The 19,742-nt window shown below is 51.3% G+C and overlaps 21 non-coding genes across 21 annotated transcripts; 13 read left to right on the top strand and 8 right to left on the bottom strand.

Moving 5' to 3' along the window:
- The first annotated feature begins 1,130 nt into the window (after nt 1-1,130).
- TRNAL-AAG (transfer RNA leucine (anticodon AAG)) lies at nt 1,131-1,212 on the top strand. The gene has a single exon. It is a non-coding gene; the product is annotated as a tRNA-Leu (tRNA).
- Nucleotides 1,213-2,592: 1,380 nt separating this feature from the next.
- On the top strand, nt 2,593-2,674 carry TRNAL-AAG (transfer RNA leucine (anticodon AAG)). Its single transcript has one exon. It is a non-coding gene; the product is annotated as a tRNA-Leu (tRNA).
- A 774-nt stretch (nt 2,675-3,448) lies between these two features.
- On the bottom strand, nt 3,449-3,520 carry TRNAD-GUC (transfer RNA aspartic acid (anticodon GUC)). The gene has a single exon. It is a non-coding gene; the product is annotated as a tRNA-Asp (tRNA).
- Nucleotides 3,521-4,060: 540 nt separating this feature from the next.
- On the top strand, nt 4,061-4,142 carry TRNAL-AAG (transfer RNA leucine (anticodon AAG)). The gene has a single exon. It is a non-coding gene; the product is annotated as a tRNA-Leu (tRNA).
- Nucleotides 4,143-5,525: 1,383 nt separating this feature from the next.
- TRNAL-AAG (transfer RNA leucine (anticodon AAG)) lies at nt 5,526-5,607 on the top strand. Its single transcript has one exon. It is a non-coding gene; the product is annotated as a tRNA-Leu (tRNA).
- Nucleotides 5,608-6,381: 774 nt separating this feature from the next.
- Nucleotides 6,382-6,453, bottom strand: TRNAD-GUC (transfer RNA aspartic acid (anticodon GUC)). Its single transcript has one exon. It is a non-coding gene; the product is annotated as a tRNA-Asp (tRNA).
- Nucleotides 6,454-6,993: 540 nt separating this feature from the next.
- Nucleotides 6,994-7,075, top strand: TRNAL-AAG (transfer RNA leucine (anticodon AAG)). The gene has a single exon. It is a non-coding gene; the product is annotated as a tRNA-Leu (tRNA).
- Nucleotides 7,076-7,849: 774 nt separating this feature from the next.
- TRNAD-GUC (transfer RNA aspartic acid (anticodon GUC)) lies at nt 7,850-7,921 on the bottom strand. Its single transcript has one exon. It is a non-coding gene; the product is annotated as a tRNA-Asp (tRNA).
- A 540-nt stretch (nt 7,922-8,461) lies between these two features.
- Nucleotides 8,462-8,543, top strand: TRNAL-AAG (transfer RNA leucine (anticodon AAG)). Its single transcript has one exon. It is a non-coding gene; the product is annotated as a tRNA-Leu (tRNA).
- Nucleotides 8,544-9,925: 1,382 nt separating this feature from the next.
- TRNAL-AAG (transfer RNA leucine (anticodon AAG)) lies at nt 9,926-10,007 on the top strand. The gene has a single exon. It is a non-coding gene; the product is annotated as a tRNA-Leu (tRNA).
- Nucleotides 10,008-10,781: 774 nt separating this feature from the next.
- TRNAD-GUC (transfer RNA aspartic acid (anticodon GUC)) lies at nt 10,782-10,853 on the bottom strand. Its single transcript has one exon. It is a non-coding gene; the product is annotated as a tRNA-Asp (tRNA).
- Nucleotides 10,854-11,393: 540 nt separating this feature from the next.
- Nucleotides 11,394-11,475, top strand: TRNAL-AAG (transfer RNA leucine (anticodon AAG)). The gene has a single exon. It is a non-coding gene; the product is annotated as a tRNA-Leu (tRNA).
- Nucleotides 11,476-12,848: 1,373 nt separating this feature from the next.
- On the top strand, nt 12,849-12,930 carry TRNAL-AAG (transfer RNA leucine (anticodon AAG)). Its single transcript has one exon. It is a non-coding gene; the product is annotated as a tRNA-Leu (tRNA).
- Nucleotides 12,931-14,312: 1,382 nt separating this feature from the next.
- On the top strand, nt 14,313-14,394 carry TRNAL-AAG (transfer RNA leucine (anticodon AAG)). Its single transcript has one exon. It is a non-coding gene; the product is annotated as a tRNA-Leu (tRNA).
- Nucleotides 14,395-15,168: 774 nt separating this feature from the next.
- Nucleotides 15,169-15,240, bottom strand: TRNAD-GUC (transfer RNA aspartic acid (anticodon GUC)). The gene has a single exon. It is a non-coding gene; the product is annotated as a tRNA-Asp (tRNA).
- Nucleotides 15,241-15,780: 540 nt separating this feature from the next.
- Nucleotides 15,781-15,862, top strand: TRNAL-AAG (transfer RNA leucine (anticodon AAG)). The gene has a single exon. It is a non-coding gene; the product is annotated as a tRNA-Leu (tRNA).
- A 774-nt stretch (nt 15,863-16,636) lies between these two features.
- TRNAD-GUC (transfer RNA aspartic acid (anticodon GUC)) lies at nt 16,637-16,708 on the bottom strand. The gene has a single exon. It is a non-coding gene; the product is annotated as a tRNA-Asp (tRNA).
- Nucleotides 16,709-17,248: 540 nt separating this feature from the next.
- TRNAL-AAG (transfer RNA leucine (anticodon AAG)) lies at nt 17,249-17,330 on the top strand. The gene has a single exon. It is a non-coding gene; the product is annotated as a tRNA-Leu (tRNA).
- A 774-nt stretch (nt 17,331-18,104) lies between these two features.
- Nucleotides 18,105-18,176, bottom strand: TRNAD-AUC (transfer RNA aspartic acid (anticodon AUC)). The gene has a single exon. It is a non-coding gene; the product is annotated as a tRNA-Asp (tRNA).
- Nucleotides 18,177-18,716: 540 nt separating this feature from the next.
- Nucleotides 18,717-18,798, top strand: TRNAL-AAG (transfer RNA leucine (anticodon AAG)). Its single transcript has one exon. It is a non-coding gene; the product is annotated as a tRNA-Leu (tRNA).
- A 774-nt stretch (nt 18,799-19,572) lies between these two features.
- Nucleotides 19,573-19,644, bottom strand: TRNAD-GUC (transfer RNA aspartic acid (anticodon GUC)). The gene has a single exon. It is a non-coding gene; the product is annotated as a tRNA-Asp (tRNA).
- Between the last annotated feature and the right edge of the window lie 98 nt (nt 19,645-19,742).

Raw genomic sequence — 19,742 nt, 5'->3', positions numbered from 1 at the left:
CTGGGAAGACCTCCCGTTGCAGCGGAATGAGCCCCACTTCCAGGGCGTGCTGGTAGCAAATTTCCCACAGCCCACAGGGAGCAAACGATCCCAGGTGTGATGTATCACCAGGAGAGGCTGAGATGAGAGTAAGGGTTCACGCGTGTGCCCGGACCGAGGTTAATGATGGGATTAGAGCTAGGGTTAGATGCAGGGAAAGAGTGAGAGTTATAATTAGGGATAAAGCTAACAGGTGATCATTACTCGTCATGTAACATGATACAAAGGGTCAGAAGAGGAACTGATTCAGGGTTACAATTTGGACTTCGCAGACAACAGGAGCACTAAATGGTGCTGAGGGGGACTCAATAAAGTGGACCGGCCGCCTAATGTAAGCAATTGTGCACAAATATTGTACGATGACTAGCGTTGCCGGTGCTTTTTTCTTAAAGAGTCAGTTCTTGGCACCCATTCCCTACTTGACTCAGCCTAATCTTCAAGAATATTTGTCAAGAACTAAAAAAAATCCAGAAAAGGTTTAACCTCCCCGTCGGGGAATTGAACCCCGGTCTCCCGCGTGACAGGGATACTGACCACTATACTAACGAGGAGACGTGAGGGCATGAAATGAACAGCTGCTGATGTCTGCACAGCATCCAGCGACCACCTAGCTGGCCTAGGGGGTCTCATTTTCCCCCGTCAAACGGCTTGCCCGATCTAAGGCTAATTTCTTTCTTTTTATCGGCACCAGGCTTAAAACTCAGTTTAAGGCGATAGTTCCGGGCTATGTTTGACTCCAGAGTTGAATCTGTCATCCCGCATTTCCTCAGCAAATCAAGCTACCCATCTCAAGTCTCATGAGCTGAGGACGGCAAAGTCCCTGTGGGCTTAGGACAGTCAAAGAAACCCCTGGGCTGCATGCTAAGCCCCTTTTCGGCTTCACTTTCCGAATCCTGCCCTAGCTTGCGATTAGTTTTTTTCTCACTTCTTGCCCCCATCTCCCACCTTGCCTCATGGTCTCCCCTCCTCTGCGCACCTGACAGTTTGCCTGCCCTTCCACTGCCTGTCTCCAGACTTTCCAAGGAGAAAAGGCAAAGCACTAAAGCGGGCCGGGCAACGGGTCAAGTTCCGCTTTCGGCGACTAGCAGGGAGGTAGCGTGGCCGAGCGGTCTAAGGCGCTGGATTAAGGCTCCAGTCTCTTCGGAGGCGTGGGTTCAAATCCCACCGCTGCCACTTTTCCTGGCCTTGCATTTTAAAGAAGAACGTAACGTTGACCTCTTCCTTCATTAGTGCCACCTCTGTCGCAATGAGCAAGCGGATGGTATGCCACACCCTGCAGGAAAAAGGTTTCGCTTCTGACGTCTTGCTTTTCTGGACATCCAGTCTCAAGTTTCCCATCTGGAACGGCGCTCCCTGCTGCTTTGTGAAGGCTTGCTGCAAGAGCCTTCGAAACCCAGGAGCTCTTGCGTTGAGCTGTGACGCGTCCTGGGAAGACCTCCCGTTGCAGCGGAATGAGCCCCACTTCCAGGGCGTGCTGGTAGCAAATTTCCCACAGCCCACAGGGAGCAAACGATCCCAGGTGTGATGTATCACCAGGAGAGGCTGAGATGAGAGTAGGGGTTCACGCGTGTGCCCGGACCGAGGTTAATGATGGGATTAGAGCTAGGGTTAGATGCAGGGAAAGAGTGAGAGTTATAATTAGGGATAAAGCTAACAGGTGATCATTACTCGTCATGTAACATGATACAAAGGGTCAGAAGAGGAACTGATTCAGGGTTACAATTTGGACTTCGCAGACAACAGGAGCACTAAATGGTGCTGAGGGGGACTCAATAAAGTGGACCGGCCGCCTAATGTAAGCAATTGTGCACAAATATTGTACGATGACTAGCGTTGCCGGTGCTTTTTTCTTAAAGAGTCAGTTCTTGGCACCCATTCCCTACTTGACTCAGCCTAATCTTCAAGAATATTTGTCAAGAACTAAAAAAAATCCAGAAAAGGTTTAACCTCCCCGTCGGGGAATCCGGTCTCCCGCGTGACAGGCGGGGATACTGACCACTATACTAACGAGGAGACGTGAGGGCATGAAATGAACAGCTGCTGATGTCTGCACAGCATCCAGCGACCACCTAGCTGGCCTAGGGGGTCTCATTTTCCCCCGTCAAACGGCTTGCCCGATCTAAGGCTAATTTCTTTCTTTTTATCGGCACCAGGCTTAAAACTCAGTTTAAGGCGATAGTTCCGGGCTATGTTTGACTCCAGAGTTGAATCTGTCATCCCGCATTTCCTCAGCAAATCAAGCTACCCATCTCAAGTCTCATGAGCTGAGGACGGCAAAGTCCCTGTGGGCTTAGGACAGTCAAAGAAACCCCTGGGCTGCATGCTAAGCCCCTTTTCGGCTTCACTTTCCGAATCCTGCCCTAGCTTGCGATTAGTTTTTTTCTCACTTCTTGCCCCCATCTCCCACCTTGCCTCATGGTCTCCCCTCCTCTGCGCACCTGACAGTTTGCCTGCCCTTCCACTGCCTGTCTCCAGACTTTCCAAGGAGAAAAGGCAAAGCACTAAAGCGGGCCGGGCAACGGGTCAAGTTCCGCTTTCGGCGACTAGCAGGGAGGTAGCGTGGCCGAGCGGTCTAAGGCGCTGGATTAAGGCTCCAGTCTCTTCGGAGGCGTGGGTTCAAATCCCACCGCTGCCACTTTTCCTGGCCTTGCATTTTAAAGAAGAACGTAACGTTGACCTCTTCCTTCATTAGTGCCACCTCTGTCGCAATGAGCAAGCGGATGGTATGCCACACCCTGCAGGAAAAAGGTTTCGCTTCTGACGTCTTGCTTTTCTGGACATCCAGTCTCAAGTTTCCCATCTGGAACGGCGCTCCCTGCTGCTTTGTGAAGGCTTGCTGCAAGAGCCTTCGAAACCCAGGAGCTCTTGCGTTGAGCTGTGACGCGTCCTGGGAAGACCTCCCGTTGCAGCGGAATGAGCCCCACTTCCAGGGCGTGCTGGTAGCAAATTTCCCACAGCCCACAGGGAGCAAACGATCCCAGGTGTGATGTATCACCAGGAGAGGCTGAGATGAGAGTAAGGGTTCACGCGTGTGCCCGGACCGAGGTTAATGATGGGATTAGAGCTAGGGTTAGATGCAGGGAAAGAGTGAGAGTTATAATTAGGGATAAAGCTAACAGGTGATCATTACTCGTCATGTAACATGATACAAAGGGTCAGAAGAGGAACTGATTCAGGGTTACAATTTGGACTTCGCAGACAACAGGAGCACTAAATGGTGCTGAGGGGGACTCAATAAAGTGGACCGGCCGCCTAATGTAAGCAATTGTGCACAAATATTGTACGATGACTAGCGTTGCCGGTGCTTTTTTCTTAAAGAGTCAGTTCTTGGCACCCATTCCCTACTTGACTCAGCCTAATCTTCAAGAATATTTGTCAAGAACTAAAAAAAATCCAGAAAAGGTTTAACCTCCCCGTCGGGGAATTGAACCCCGGTCTCCCGCGTGACAGGCGGGGATACTGACCACTATACTAACGAGGAGACGTGAGGGCATGAAATGAACAGCTGCTGATGTCTGCACAGCATCCAGCGACCACCTAGCTGGCCTAGGGGGTCTCATTTTCCCCCGTCAAACGGCTTGCCCGATCTAAGGCTAATTTCTTTCTTTTTATCGGCACCAGGCTTAAAACTCAGTTTAAGGCGATAGTTCCGGGCTATGTTTGACTCCAGAGTTGAATCTGTCATCCCGCATTTCCTCAGCAAATCAAGCTACCCATCTCAAGTCTCATGAGCTGAGGACGGCAAAGTCCCTGTGGGCTTAGGACAGTCAAAGAAACCCCTGGGCTGCATGCTAAGCCCCTTTTCGGCTTCACTTTCCGAATCCTGCCCTAGCTTGCGATTAGTTTTTTTCTCACTTCTTGCCCCCATCTCCCACCTTGCCTCATGGTCTCCCCTCCTCTGCGCACCTGACAGTTTGCCTGCCCTTCCACTGCCTGTCTCCAGACTTTCCAAGGAGAAAAGGCAAAGCACTAAAGCGGGCCGGGCAACGGGTCAAGTTCCGCTTTCGGCGACTAGCAGGGAGGTAGCGTGGCCGAGCGGTCTAAGGCGCTGGATTAAGGCTCCAGTCTCTTCGGAGGCGTGGGTTCAAATCCCACCGCTGCCACTTTTCCTGGCCTTGCATTTTAAAGAAGAACGTAACGTTGACCTCTTCCTTCATTAGTGCCACCTCTGTCGCAATGAGCAAGCGGATGGTATGCCACACCCTGCAGGAAAAAGGTTTCGCTTCTGACGTCTTGCTTTTCTGGACATCCAGTCTCAAGTTTCCCATCTGGAACGGCGCTCCCTGCTGCTTTGTGAAGGCTTGCTGCAAGAGCCTTCGAAACCCAGGAGCTCTTGCGTTGAGCTGTGACGCGTCCTGGGAAGACCTCCCGTTGCAGCGGAATGAGCCCCACTTCCAGGGCGTGCTGGTAGCAAATTTCCCACAGCCCACAGGGAGCAAACGATCCCAGGTGTGATGTATCACCAGGAGAGGCTGAGATGAGAGTAAGGGTTCACGCGTGTGCCCGGACCGAGGTTAATGATGGGATTAGAGCTAGGGTTAGATGCAGGGAAAGAGTGAGAGTTATAATTAGGGATAAAGCTAACAGGTGATCATTACTCGTCATGTAACATGATACAAAGGGTCAGAAGAGGAACTGATTCAGGGTTACAATTTGGACTTCGCAGACAACAGGAGCACTAAATGGTGCTGAGGGGGACTCAATAAAGTGGACCGGCCGCCTAATGTAAGCAATTGTGCACAAATATTGTACGATGACTAGCGTTGCCGGTGCTTTTTTCTTAAAGAGTCAGTTCTTGGCACCCATTCCCTACTTGACTCAGCCTAATCTTCAAGAATATTTTCAAGAACTAAAAAAAATCCAGAAAAGGTTTAACCTCCCCGTCGGGGAATTGAACCCCTCTCCCGCGTGACAGGCGGGGATACTGACCACTATACTAACGAGGAGACGTGAGGGCATGAAATGAACAGCTGCTGATGTCTGCACAGCATCCAGCGACCACCTAGCTGGCCTAGGGGGTCTCATTTTCCCCCGTCAAACGGCTTGCCCGATCTAAGGCTAATTTCTTTCTTTTTATCGGCACCAGGCTTAAAACTCAGTTTAAGGCGATAGTTCCGGGCTATGTTTGACTCCAGAGTTGAATCTGTCATCCCGCATTTCCTCAGCAAATCAAGCTACCCATCTCAAGTCTCATGAGCTGAGGACGGCAAAGTCCCTGTGGGCTTAGGACAGTCAAAGAAACCCCTGGGCTGCATGCTAAGCCCCTTTTCGGCTTCACTTTCCGAATCCTGCCCTAGCTTGCGATTAGTTTTTTTCTCACTTCTTGCCCCCATCTCCCACCTTGCCTCATGGTCTCCCCTCCTCTGCGCACCTGACAGTTTGCCTGCCCTTCCACTGCCTGTCTCCAGACTTTCCAAGGAGAAAAGGCAAAGCACTAAAGCGGGCCGGGCAACGGGTCAAGTTCCGCTTTCGGCGACTAGCAGGGAGGTAGCGTGGCCGAGCGGTCTAAGGCGCTGGATTAAGGCTCCAGTCTCTTCGGAGGCGTGGGTTCAAATCCCACCGCTGCCACTTTTCCTGGCCTTGCATTTTAAAGAAGAACGTAACGTTGACCTCTTCCTTCATTAGTGCCACCTCTGTCGCAATGCGCAAGCGGATGGTATGCCACACCCTGCAGGAAAAAGGTTTCGCTTCTGACGTCTTGCTTTTCTGGACATCCAGTCTCAAGTTTCCCATCTGGAACGGCGCTCCCTGCTGCTTTGTGAAGGCTTGCTGCAAGAGCCTTCGAAACCCAGGAGCTCTTGCGTTGAGCTGTGACGCGTCCTGGGAAGACCTCCCGTTGCAGCGGAATGAGCCCCACTTCCAGGGCGTGCTGGTAGCAAATTTCCCACAGCCCACAGGGAGCAAACGATCCCAGGTGTGATGTATCACCAGGAGAGGCTGAGATGAGAGTAAGGGTTCACGCGTGTGCCCGGACCGAGGTTAATGATGGGATTAGAGCTAGGGTTAGATGCAGGGAAAGAGTGAGAGTTATAATTAGGGATAAAGCTAACAGGTGATCATTACTCGTCATGTAACATGATACAAAGGGTCAGAAGAGGAACTGATTCAGGGTTACAATTTGGACTTCGCAGACAACAGGAGCACTAAATGGTGCTGAGGGGGACTCAATAAAGTGGACCGGCCGCCTAATGTAAGCAATTGTGCACAAATATTGTACGATGACTAGCGTTGCCGGTGCTTTTTTCTTAAAGAGTCAGTTCTTGGCACCCATTCCCTACTTGACTCAGCCTAATCTTCAAGAATATTTGTCAAGAACTAAAAAAAATCCAGAAAAGGTTTAACCTCCCCGTCGGGGAATTGAACCCCGGTCTCCCGCGTGACAGGCGGGGATACTGACCACTATACTAACGAGGAGACGTGAGGGCATGAAATGAACAGCTGCTGATGTCTGCACAGCATCCAGCGACCACCTAGCTGGCCTAGGGGGTCTCATTTTCCCCCGTCAAACGGCTTGCCCGATCTAAGGCTAATTTCTTTCTTTTTATCGGCACCAGGCTTAAAACTCAGTTTAAGGCGATAGTTCCGGGCTATGTTTGACTCCAGAGTTGAATCTGTCATCCCGCATTTCCTCAGCAAATCAAGCTACCCATCTCAAGTCTCATGAGCTGAGGACGGCAAAGTCCCTGTGGGCTTAGGACAGTCAAAGAAACCCCTGGGCTGCATGCTAAGCCCCTTTTCGGCTTCACTTTCCGAATCCTGCCCTAGCTTGCGATTAGTTTTTTTCTCACTTCTTGCCCCCATCTCCCACCTTGCCTCATGGTCTCCCCTCCTCTGCGCACCTGACAGTTTGCCTGCCCTTCCACTGCCTGTCTCCAGACTTTCCAAGGAGAAAAGGCAAAGCACTAAAGCGGGCCGGGCAACGGGTCAAGTTCCGCTTTCGGCGACTAGCAGGGAGGTAGCGTGGCCGAGCGGTCTAAGGCGCTGGATTAAGGCTCCAGTCTCTTCGGAGGCGTGGGTTCAAATCCCACCGCTGCCACTTTTCCTGGCCTTGCATTTTAAAGAAGAACGTAACGTTGACCTCTTCCTTCATTAGTGCCACCTCTGTCGCAATGAGCAAGCGGATGGTATGCCACACCCTGCAGGAAAAAGGTTTCGCTTCTGACGTCTTGCTTTTCTGGACATCCAGTCTCAAGTTTCCCATCTGGAACGGCGCTCCCTGCTGCTTTGTGAAGGCTTGCTGCAAGAGCCTTCGAAACCCAGGAGCTCTTGCGTTGAGCTGTGACGCGTCCTGGGAAGACCTCCCGTTGCAGCGGAATGAGCCCCACTTCCAGGGCGTGCTGGTAGCAAATTTCCCACAGCCCACAGGGAGCAAACGATCCCAGGTGTGATGTATCACCAGGAGAGGCTGAGATGAGAGTAAGGGTTCACGCGTGTGCCCGGACCGAGGTTAATGATGGGATTAGAGCTAGGGTTAGATGCAGGGAAAGAGTGAGAGTTATAATTAGGGATAAAGCTAACAGGTGATCATTACTCGTCATGTAACATGATACAAAGGGTCAGAAGAGGAACTGATTCAGGGTTACAATTTGGACTTCGCAGACAACAGGAGCACTAAATGGTGCTGAGGGGGACTCAATAAAGTGGACCGGCCGCCTAATGTAAGCAATTGTGCACAAATATTGTACGATGACTAGCGTTGCCGGTGCTTTTTTCTTAAAGAGTCAGTTCTTGGCACCCATTCCCTACTTGACTCAGCCTAATCTTCAAGAATATTTGTCAAGAACTAAAAAAAATCCAGAAAAGGTTTAACCTCCCCGTCGGGGAATTGAACCCCGGTCTCCCGCGTGACAGGCGGGGATACTGACCACTATACTAACGAGGAGACGTGAGGGCATGAAATGAACAGCTGCTGATGTCTGCACAGCATCCAGCGACCACCTAGCTGGCCTAGGGGGTCTCATTTTCCCCCGTCAAACGGCTTGCCCGATCTAAGGCTAATTTCTTTCTTTTTATCGGCACCAGGCTTAAAACTCAGTTTAAGGCGATAGTTCCGGGCTATGTTTGACTCCAGAGTTGAATCTGTCATCCCGCATTTCCTCAGCAAATCAAGCTACCCATCTCAAGTCTCATGAGCTGAGGACGGCAAAGTCCCTGTGGGCTTAGGACAGTCAAAGAAACCCCTGGGCTGCATGCTAAGCCCCTTTTCGGCTTCACTTTCCGAATCCTGCCCTAGCTTGCGATTAGTTTTTTTCTCACTTCTTGCCCCCATCTCCCACCTTGCCTCATGGTCTCCCCTCCTCTGCGCACCTGACAGTTTGCCTGCCCTTCCACTGCCTGTCTCCAGACTTTCCAAGGAGAAAAGGCAAAGCACTAAAGCGGGCCGGGCAACGGGTCAAGTTCCGCTTTCGGCGACTAGCAGGGAGGTAGCGTGGCCGAGCGGTCTAAGGCGCTGGATTAAGGCTCCAGTCTCTTCGGAGGCGTGGGTTCAAATCCCACCGCTGCCACTTTTCCTGGCCTTGCATTTTAAAGAAGAACGTAACGTTGACCTCTTCCTTCATTAGTGCCACCTCTGTCGCAATGAGCAAGCGGATGGTATGCCACACCCTGCAGGAAAAAGGTTTCGCTTCTGACGTCTTGCTTTTCTGGACATCCAGTCTCAAGTTTCCCATCTGGAACGGCGCTCCCTGCTGCTTTGTGAAGGCTTGCTGCAAGAGCCTTCGAAACCCAGGAGCTCTTGCGTTGAGCTGTGACGCGTCCTGGGAAGACCTCCCGTTGCAGCGGAATGAGCCCCACTTCCAGGGCGTGCTGGTAGCAAATTTCCCACAGCCCACAGGGAGCAAACGATCCCAGGTGTGATGTATCACCAGGAGAGGCTGAGATGAGAGTAAGGGTTCACGCGTGTGCCCGGACCGAGGTTAATGATGGGATTAGAGCTAGGGTTAGATGCAGGGAAAGAGTGAGAGTTATAATTAGGGATAAAGCTAACAGGTGATCATTACTCGTCATGTAACATGATACAAAGGGTCAGAAGAGGAACTGATTCAGGGTTACAATTTGGACTTCGCAGACAACAGGAGCACTAAATGGTGCTGAGGGGGACTCAATAAAGTGGACCGGCCGCCTAATGTAAGCAATTGTGCACAAATATTGTACGATGACTAGCGTTGCCGGTGCTTTTTTCTTAAAGAGTCAGTTCTTGGCACCCATTCCCTACTTGACTCAGCCTAATCTTCAAGAATATTTGTCAAGAACTAAAAAAAATCCAGAAAAGGTTTAACCTCCCCGTCGGGGAATTGAACCCCGGTCTCCCGCGTGACAGGGATACTGACCACTATACTAACGAGGAGACGTGAGGGCATGAAATGAACAGCTGCTGATGTCTGCACAGCATCCAGCGACCACCTAGCTGGCCTAGGGGGTCTCATTTTCCCCCGTCAAACGGCTTGCCCGATCTAAGGCTAATTTCTTTCTTTTTATCGGCACCAGGCTTAAAACTCAGTTTAAGGCGATAGTTCCGGGCTATGTTTGACTCCAGAGTTGAATCTGTCATCCCGCATTTCCTCAGCAAATCAAGCTACCCATCTCAAGTCTCATGAGCTGAGGACGGCAAAGTCCCTGTGGGCTTAGGACAGTCAAAGAAACCCCTGGGCTGCATGCTAAGCCCCTTTTCGGCTTCACTTTCCGAATCCTGCCCTAGCTTGCGATTAGTTTTTTTCTCACTTCTTGCCCCCATCTCCCACCTTGCCTCATGGTCTCCCCTCCTCTGCGCACCTGACAGTTTGCCTGCCCTTCCACTGCCTGTCTCCAGACTTTCCAAGGAGAAAAGGCAAAGCACTAAAGCGGGCCGGGCAACGGGTCAAGTTCCGCTTTCGGCGACTAGCAGGGAGGTAGCGTGGCCGAGCGGTCTAAGGCGCTGGATTAAGGCTCCAGTCTCTTCGGAGGCGTGGGTTCAAATCCCACCGCTGCCACTTTTCCTGGCCTTGCATTTTAAAGAAGAACGTAACGTTGACCTCTTCCTTCATTAGTGCCACCTCTGTCGCAATGAGCAAGCGGATGGTATGCCACACCCTGCAGGAAAAAGGTTTCGCTTCTGACGTCTTGCTTTTCTGGACATCCAGTCTCAAGTTTCCCATCTGGAACGGCGCTCCCTGCTGCTTTGTGAAGGCTTGCTGCAAGAGCCTTCGAAACCCAGGAGCTCTTGCGTTGAGCTGTGACGCGTCCTGGGAAGACCTCCCGTTGCAGCGGAATGAGCCCCACTTCCAGGGCGTGCTGGTAGCAAATTTCCCACAGCCCACAGGGAGCAAACGATCCCAGGTGTGATGTATCACCAGGAGAGGCTGAGATGAGAGTAGGGGTTCACGCGTGTGCCCGGACCGAGGTTAATGATGGGATTAGAGCTAGGGTTAGATGCAGGGAAAGAGTGAGAGTTATAATTAGGGATAAAGCTAACAGGTGATCATTACTCGTCATGTAACATGATACAAAGGGTCAGAAGAGGAACTGATTCAGGGTTACAATTTGGACTTCGCAGACAACAGGAGCACTAAATGGTGCTGAGGGGGACTCAATAAAGTGGACCGGCCGCCTAATGTAAGCAATTGTGCACAAATATTGTACGATGACTAGCGTTGCCGGTGCTTTTTTCTTAAAGAGTCAGTTCTTGGCACCCATTCCCTACTTGACTCAGCCTAATCTTCAAGAATATTTGTCAAGAACTAAAAAAAATCCAGAAAAGGTTTAACCTCCCCGTCGGGGAATTGAACCCCGGTCTCCCGCGTGACAGGCGGGGATACTGACCACTATACTAACGAGGAGACGTGAGGGCATGAAATGAACAGCTGCTGATGTCTGCACAGCATCCAGCGACCACCTAGCTGGCCTAGGGGGTCTCATTTTCCCCCGTCAAACGGCTTGCCCGATCTAAGGCTAATTTCTTTCTTTTTATCGGCACCAGGCTTAAAACTCAGTTTAAGGCGATAGTTCCGGGCTATGTTTGACTCCAGAGTTGAATCTGTCATCCCGCATTTCCTCAGCAAATCAAGCTACCCATCTCAAGTCTCATGAGCTGAGGACGGCAAAGTCCCTGTGGGCTTAGGACAGTCAAAGAAACCCCTGGGCTGCATGCTAAGCCCCTTTTCGGCTTCACTTTCCGAATCCTGCCCTAGCTTGCGATTAGTTTTTTTCTCACTTCTTGCCCCCATCTCCCACCTTGCCTCATGGTCTCCCCTCCTCTGCGCACCTGACAGTTTGCCTGCCCTTCCACTGCCTGTCTCCAGACTTTCCAAGGAGAAAAGGCAAAGCACTAAAGCGGGCCGGGCAACGGGTCAAGTTCCGCTTTCGGCGACTAGCAGGGAGGTAGCGTGGCCGAGCGGTCTAAGGCGCTGGATTAAGGCTCCAGTCTCTTCGGAGGCGTGGGTTCAAATCCCACCGCTGCCACTTTTCCTGGCCTTGCATTTTAAAGAAGAACGTAACGTTGACCTCTTCCTTCATTAGTGCCACCTCTGTCGCAATGAGCAAGCGGATGGTATGCCACACCCTGCAGGAAAAAGGTTTCGCTTCTGACGTCTTGCTTTTCTGGACATCCAGTCTCAAGTTTCCCATCTGGAACGGCGCTCCCTGCTGCTTTGTGAAGGCTTGCTGCAAGAGCCTTCGAAACCCAGGAGCTCTTGCGTTGAGCTGTGACGCGTCCTGGGAAGACCTCCCGTTGCAGCGGAATGAGCCCCACTTCCAGGGCGTGCTGGTAGCAAATTTCCCACAGCCCACAGGGAGCAAACGATCCCAGGTGTGATGTATCACCAGGAGAGGCTGAGATGAGAGTAAGGGTTCACGCGTGTGCCCGGACCGAGGTTAATGATGGGATTAGAGCTAGGGTTAGATGCAGGGAAAGAGTGAGAGTTATAATTAGGGATAAAGCTAACAGGTGATCATTACTCGTCATGTAACATGATACAAAGGGTCAGAAGAGGAACTGATTCAGGGTTACAATTTGGACTTCGCAGACAACAGGAGCACTAAATGGTGCTGAGGGGGACTCAATAAAGTGGACCGGCCGCCTAATGTAAGCAATTGTGCACAAATATTGTACGATGACTAGCGTTGCCGGTGCTTTTTTCTTAAAGAGTCAGTTCTTGGCACCCATTCCCTACTTGACTCAGCCTAATCTTCAAGAATATTTGTCAAGAACTAAAAAAAATCCAGAAAAGGTTTAACCTCCCCGTCGCGGTCTCCCGCGTGACAGGCGGGGATACTGACCACTATACTAACGAGGAGACGTGAGGGCATGAAATGAACAGCTGCTGATGTCTGCACAGCATCCAGCGACCACCTAGCTGGCCTAGGGGGTCTCATTTTCCCCCGTCAAACGGCTTGCCCGATCTAAGGCTAATTTCTTTCTTTTTATCGGCACCAGGCTTAAAACTCAGTTTAAGGCGATAGTTCCGGGCTATGTTTGACTCCAGAGTTGAATCTGTCATCCCGCATTTCCTCAGCAAATCAAGCTACCCATCTCAAGTCTCATGAGCTGAGGACGGCAAAGTCCCTGTGGGCTTAGGACAGTCAAAGAAACCCCTGGGCTGCATGCTAAGCCCCTTTTCGGCTTCACTTTCCGAATCCTGCCCTAGCTTGCGATTAGTTTTTTTCTCACTTCTTGCCCCCATCTCCCACCTTGCCTCATGGTCTCCCCTCCTCTGCGCACCTGACAGTTTGCCTGCCCTTCCACTGCCTGTCTCCAGACTTTCCAAGGAGAAAAGGCAAAGCACTAAAGCGGGCCGGGCAACGGGTCAAGTTCCGCTTTCGGCGACTAGCAGGGAGGTAGCGTGGCCGAGCGGTCTAAGGCGCTGGATTAAGGCTCCAGTCTCTTCGGAGGCGTGGGTTCAAATCCCACCGCTGCCACTTTTCCTGGCCTTGCATTTTAAAGAAGAACGTAACGTTGACCTCTTCCTTCATTAGTGCCACCTCTGTCGCAATGAGCAAGCGGATGGTATGCCACACCCTGCAGGAAAAAGGTTTCGCTTCTGACGTCTTGCTTTTCTGGACATCCAGTCTCAAGTTTCCCATCTGGAACGGCGCTCCCTGCTGCTTTGTGAAGGCTTGCTGCAAGAGCCTTCGAAACCCAGGAGCTCTTGCGTTGAGCTGTGACGCGTCCTGGGAAGACCTCCCGTTGCAGCGGAATGAGCCCCACTTCCAGGGCGTGCTGGTAGCAAATTTCCCACAGCCCACAGGGAGCAAACGATCCCAGGTGTGATGTATCACCAGGAGAGGCTGAGATGAGAGTAAGGGTTCACGCGTGTGCCCGGACCGAGGTTAATGATGGGATTAGAGCTAGGGTTAGATGCAGGGAAAGAGTGAGAGTTATAATTAGGGATAAAGCTAACAGGTGATCATTACTCGTCATGTAACATGATACAAAGGGTCAGAAGAGGAACTGATTCAGGGTTACAATTTGGACTTCGCAGACAACAGGAGCACTAAATGGTGCTGAGGGGGACTCAATAAAGTGGACCGGCCGCCTAATGTAAGCAATTGTGCACAAATATTGTACGATGACTAGCGTTGCCGGTGCTTTTTTCTTAAAGAGTCAGTTCTTGGCACCCATTCCCTACTTGACTCAGCCTAATCTTCAAGAATATTTGTCAAGAACTAAAAAAAATCCAGAAAAGGTTTAACCTCCCCGTCGGGGAATTGAACCCCGGTCTCCCGCGTGACAGGGATACTGACCACTATACTAACGAGGAGACGTGAGGGCATGAAATGAACAGCTGCTGATGTCTGCACAGCATCCAGCGACCACCTAGCTGGCCTAGGGGGTCTCATTTTCCCCCGTCAAACGGCTTGCCCGATCTAAGGCTAATTTCTTTCTTTTTATCGGCACCAGGCTTAAAACTCAGTTTAAGGCGATAGTTCCGGGCTATGTTTGACTCCAGAGTTGAATCTGTCATCCCGCATTTCCTCAGCAAATCAAGCTACCCATCTCAAGTCTCATGAGCTGAGGACGGCAAAGTCCCTGTGGGCTTAGGACAGTCAAAGAAACCCCTGGGCTGCATGCTAAGCCCCTTTTCGGCTTCACTTTCCGAATCCTGCCCTAGCTTGCGATTAGTTTTTTTCTCACTTCTTGCCCCCATCTCCCACCTTGCCTCATGGTCTCCCCTCCTCTGCGCACCTGACAGTTTGCCTGCCCTTCCACTGCCTGTCTCCAGACTTTCCAAGGAGAAAAGGCAAAGCACTAAAGCGGGCCGGGCAACGGGTCAAGTTCCGCTTTCAGCGACTAGCAGGGAGGTAGCGTGGCCGAGCGGTCTAAGGCGCTGGATTAAGGCTCCAGTCTCTTCGGAGGCGTGGGTTCAAATCCCACCGCTGCCACTTTTCCTGGCCTTGCATTTTAAAGAAGAACGTAACGTTGACCTCTTCCTTCATTAGTGCCACCTCTGTCGCAATGAGCAAGCGGATGGTATGCCACACCCTGCAGGAAAAAGGTTTCGCTTCTGACGTCTTGCTTTTCTGGACATCCAGTCTCAAGTTTCCCATCTGGAACGGCGCTCCCTGCTGCTTTGTGAAGGCTTGCTGCAAGAGCCTTCGAAACCCAGGAGCTCTTGCGTTGAGCTGTGACGCGTCCTGGGAAGACCTCCCGTTGCAGCGGAATGAGCCCCACTTCCAGGGCGTGCTGGTAGCAAATTTCCCACAGCCCACAGGGAGCAAACGATCCCAGGTGTGATGTATCACCAGGAGAGGCTGAGATGAGAGTAGGGGTTCACGCGTGTGCCCGGACCGAGGTTAATGATGGGATTAGAGCTAGGGTTAGATGCAGGGAAAGAGTGAGAGTTATAATTAGGGATAAAGCTAACAGGTGATCATTACTCGTCATGTAACATGATACAAAGGGTCAGAAGAGGAACTGATTCAGGGTTACAATTTGGACTTCGCAGACAACAGGAGCACTAAATGGTGCTGAGGGGGACTCAATAAAGTGGACCGGCCGCCTAATGTAAGCAATTGTGCACAAATATTGTACGATGACTAGCGTTGCCGGTGCTTTTTTCTTAAAGAGTCAGTTCTTGGCACCCATTCCCTACTTGACTCAGCCTAATCTTCAAGAATATTTGTCAAGAACTAAAAAAAATCCAGAAAAGGTTTAACCTCCCCGTCGGGGAATTGAACCCCGGTCTCCCGCGTGACAGGCGGGGATACTGACCACTATACTAACGAGGAGACGTGAGGGCATGAAATGAACAGCTGCTGATGTCTGCACAGCATCCAGCGACCACCTAGCTGGCCTAGGGGGTCTCATTTTCCCCCGTCAAACGGCTTGCCCGATCTAAGGCTAATTTCTTTCTTTTTATCGGCACCAGGCTTAAAACTCAGTTTAAGGCGATAGTTCCGGGCTATGTTTGACTCCAGAGTTGAATCTGTCATCCCGCATTTCCTCAGCAAATCAAGCTACCCATCTCAAGTCTCATGAGCTGAGGACGGCAAAGTCCCTGTGGGCTTAGGACAGTCAAAGAAACCCCTGGGCTGCATGCTAAGCCCCTTTTCGGCTTCACTTTCCGAATCCTGCCCTAGCTTGCGATTAGTTTTTTTCTCACTTCTTGCCCCCATCTCCCACCTTGCCTCATGGTCTCCCCTCCTCTGCGCACCTGACAGTTTGCCTGCCCTTCCACTGCCTGTCTCCAGACTTTCCAAGGAGAAAAGGCAAAGCACTAAAGCGGGCCGGGCAACGGGTCAAGTTCCGCTTTCGGCGACTAGCAGGGAGGTAGCGTGGCCGAGCGGTCTAAGGCGCTGGATTAAGGCTCCAGTCTCTTCGGAGGCGTGGGTTCAAATCCCACCGCTGCCACTTTTCCTGGCCTTGCATTTTAAAGAAGAACGTAACGTTGACCTCTTCCTTCATTAGTGCCACCTCTGTCGCAATGAGCAAGCGGATGGTATGCCACACCCTGCAGGAAAAAGGTTTCGCTTCTGACGTCTTGCTTTTCTGGACATCCAGTCTCAAGTTTCCCATCTGGAACGGCGCTCCCTGCTGCTTTGTGAAGGCTTGCTGCAAGAGCCTTCGAAACCCAGGAGCTCTTGCGTTGAGCTGTGACGCGTCCTGGGAAGACCTCCCGTTGCAGCGGAATGAGCCCCACTTCCAGGGCGTGCTGGTAGCAAATTTCCCACAGCCCACAGGGAGCAAACGATCCCAGGTGTGATGTATCACCAGGAGAGGCTGAGATGAGAGTAAGGGTTCACGCGTGTGCCCGGACCGAGGTTAATGATGGGATTAGAGCTAGGGTTAGATGCAGGGAAAGAGTGAGAGTTATAATTAGGGATAAAGCTAACAGGTGATCATTACTCGTCATGTAACATGATACAAAGGGTCAGAAGAGGAACTGATTCAGGGTTACAATTTGGACTTCGCAGACAACAGGAGCACTAAATGGTGCTGAGGGGGACTCAATAAAGTGGACCGGCCGCCTAATGTAAGCAATTGTGCACAAATATTGTACGATGACTAGCGTTGCCGGTGCTTTTTTCTTAAAGAGTCAGTTCTTGGCACCCATTCCCTACTTGACTCAGCCTAATCTTCAAGAATATTTGTCAAGAACTAAAAAAAATCCAGAAAAGGTTTAACCTCCCCGTCGGGGAATTGAACCCCGGTCTCCCGCGTGACAGGCGGGGATACTGACCACTATACTAACGAGGAGACGTGAGGGCATGAAATGAACAGCTGCTGATGTCTGCACAGCATCCAGCGACCACCTAGCTGGCCTAGGGGGTCTCATTTTCCCCCGTCAAACGGCTTGCCCGATCTAAGGCTAATTTCTTTCTTTTTATCGGCACCAGGCTTAAAACTCAGTTTAAGGCGATAGTTCCGGGCTATGTTTGACTCCAGAGTTGAATCTGTCATCCCGCATTTCCTCAGCAAATCAAGCTACCCATCTCAAGTCTCATGAGCTGAGGACGGCAAAGTCCCTGTGGGCTTAGGACAGTCAAAGAAACCCCTGGGCTGCATGCTAAGCCCCTTTTCGGCTTCACTTTCCGAATCCTGCCCTAGCTTGCGATTAGTTTTTTTCTCACTTCTTGCCCCCATCTCCCACCTTGCCTCATGGTCTCCCCTCCTCTGCGCACCTGACAGTTTGCCTGCCCTTCCACTGCCTGTCTCCAGACTTTCCAAGGAGAAAAGGCAAAGCACTAAAGCGGGCCGGGCAACGGGTCAAGTTCCGCTTTCGGCGACTAGCAGGGAGGTAGCGTGGCCGAGCGGTCTAAGGCGCTGGATTAAGGCTCCAGTCTCTTCAGAGGCGTGGGTTCAAATCCCACCGCTGCCACTTTTCCTGGCCTTGCATTTTAAAGAAGAACGTAACGTTGACCTCTTCCTTCATTAGTGCCACCTCTGTCGCAATGAGCAAGCGGATGGTATGCCACACCCTGCAGGAAAAAGGTTTCGCTTCTGACGTCTTGCTTTTCTGGACATCCAGTCTCAAGTTTCCCATCTGGAACGGCGCTCCCTGCTGCTTTGTGAAGGCTTGCTGCAAGAGCCTTCGAAACCCAGGAGCTCTTGCGTTGAGCTGTGACGCGTCCTGGGAAGACCTCCCGTTGCAGCGGAATGAGCCCCACTTCCAGGGCGTGCTGGTAGCAAATTTCCCACAGCCCACAGGGAGCAAACGATCCCAGGTGTGATGTATCACCAGGAGAGGCTGAGATGAGAGTAAGGGTTCACGCGTGTGCCCGGACCGAGGTTAATGATGGGATTAGAGCTAGGGTTAGATGCAGGGAAAGAGTGAGAGTTATAATTAGGGATAAAGCTAACAGGTGATCATTACTCGTCATGTAACATGATACAAAGGGTCAGAAGAGGAACTGATTCAGGGTTACAATTTGGACTTCGCAGACAACAGGAGCACTAAATGGTGCTGAGGGGGACTCAATAAAGTGGACCGGCCGCCTAATGTAAGCAATTGTGCACAAATATTGTACGATGACTAGCGTTGCCGGTGCTTTTTTCTTAAAGAGTCAGTTCTTGGCACCCATTCCCTACTTGACTCAGCCTAATCTTCAAGAATATTTGTCAAGAACTAAAAAAAATCCAGAAAAGGTTTAACCTCCCCGTCGGGGAATTGAACCCCGGTCTCCCGCGTGATAGGCGGGGATACTGACCACTATACTAACGAGGAGACGTGAGGGCATGAAATGAACAGCTGCTGATGTCTGCACAGCATCCAGCGACCACCTAGCTGGCCTAGGGGGTCTCATTTTCCCCCGTCAAACGGCTTGCCCGATCTAAGGCTAATTTCTTTCTTTTTATCGGCACCAGGCTTAAAACTCAGTTTAAGGCGATAGTTCCGGGCTATGTTTGACTCCAGAGTTGAATCTGTCATCCCGCATTTCCTCAGCAAATCAAGCTACCCATCTCAAGTCTCATGAGCTGAGGACGGCAAAGTCCCTGTGGGCTTAGGACAGTCAAAGAAACCCCTGGGCTGCATGCTAAGCCCCTTTTCGGCTTCACTTTCCGAATCCTGCCCTAGCTTGCGATTAGTTTTTTTCTCACTTCTTGCCCCCATCTCCCACCTTGCCTCATGGTCTCCCCTCCTCTGCGCACCTGACAGTTTGCCTGCCCTTCCACTGCCTGTCTCCAGACTTTCCAAGGAGAAAAGGCAAAGCACTAAAGCGGGCCGGGCAACGGGTCAAGTTCCGCTTTCGGCGACTAGCAGGGAGGTAGCGTGGCCGAGCGGTCTAAGGCGCTGGATTAAGGCTCCAGTCTCTTCGGAGGCGTGGGTTCAAATCCCACCGCTGCCACCTTTCCTGGCCTTGCATTTTAAAGAAGAACGTAACGTTGACCTCTTCCTTCATTAGTGCCACCTCTGTCGCAATGAGCAAGCGGATGGTATGCCACACCCTGCAGGAAAAAGGTTTCGCTTCTGACGTCTTGCTTTTCTGGACATCCAGTCTCAAGTTTCCCATCTGGAACGGCGCTCCCTGCTGCTTTGTGAAGGCTTGCTGCAAGAGCCTTCGAAACCCAGGAGCTCTTGCGTTGAGCTGTGACGCGTCCTGGGAAGACCTCCCGTTGCAGCGGAATGAGCCCCACTTCCAGGGCGTGCTGGTAGCAAATTTCCCACAGCCCACAGGGAGCAAACGATCCCAGGTGTGATGTATCACCAGGAGAGGCTGAGATGAGAGTAAGGGTTCACGCGTGTGCCCGGACCGAGGTTAATGATGGGATTAGAGCTAGGGTTAGATGCAGGGAAAGAGTGAGAGTTATAATTAGGGATAAAGCTAACAGGTGATCATTACTCGTCATGTAACATGATACAAAGGGTCAGAAGAGGAACTGATTCAGGGTTACAATTTGGACTTCGCAGACAACAGGAGCACTAAATGGTGCTGAGGGGGACTCAATAAAGTGGACCGGCCGCCTAATGTAAGCAATTGTGCACAAATATTGTACGATGACTAGCGTTGCCGGTGCTTTTTTCTTAAAGAGTCAGTTCTTGGCACCCATTCCCTACTTGACTCAGCCTAATCTTCAAGAATATTTGTCAAGAACTAAAAAAAATCCAGAAAAGGTTTAACCTCCCCGTCGGGGAATTGAACCCCGGTCTCCCGCGTGACAGGCGGGGATACTGACCACTATACTAACGAGGAGACGTGAGGGCATGAAATGAACAGCTGCTGATGTCTGCACAGCATCCAGCGACCACCTAGCTGGCCTAGGGGGTCTCATTTTCCCCCGTCAAACGGCT

This window comes from Ambystoma mexicanum, unplaced genomic scaffold (assembly GCF_040938575.1).
Source record: "Ambystoma mexicanum isolate Mex_15411 unplaced genomic scaffold, UKY_AmexF1_1 Mex_scaf20, whole genome shotgun sequence".
NCBI classification, from domain to species: domain Eukaryota; kingdom Metazoa; phylum Chordata; class Amphibia; order Caudata; family Ambystomatidae; genus Ambystoma; species Ambystoma mexicanum.
Note: the sequence above shows the minus strand (reverse complement) of the source record. Positions and strands in the feature narration are given on the sequence as shown.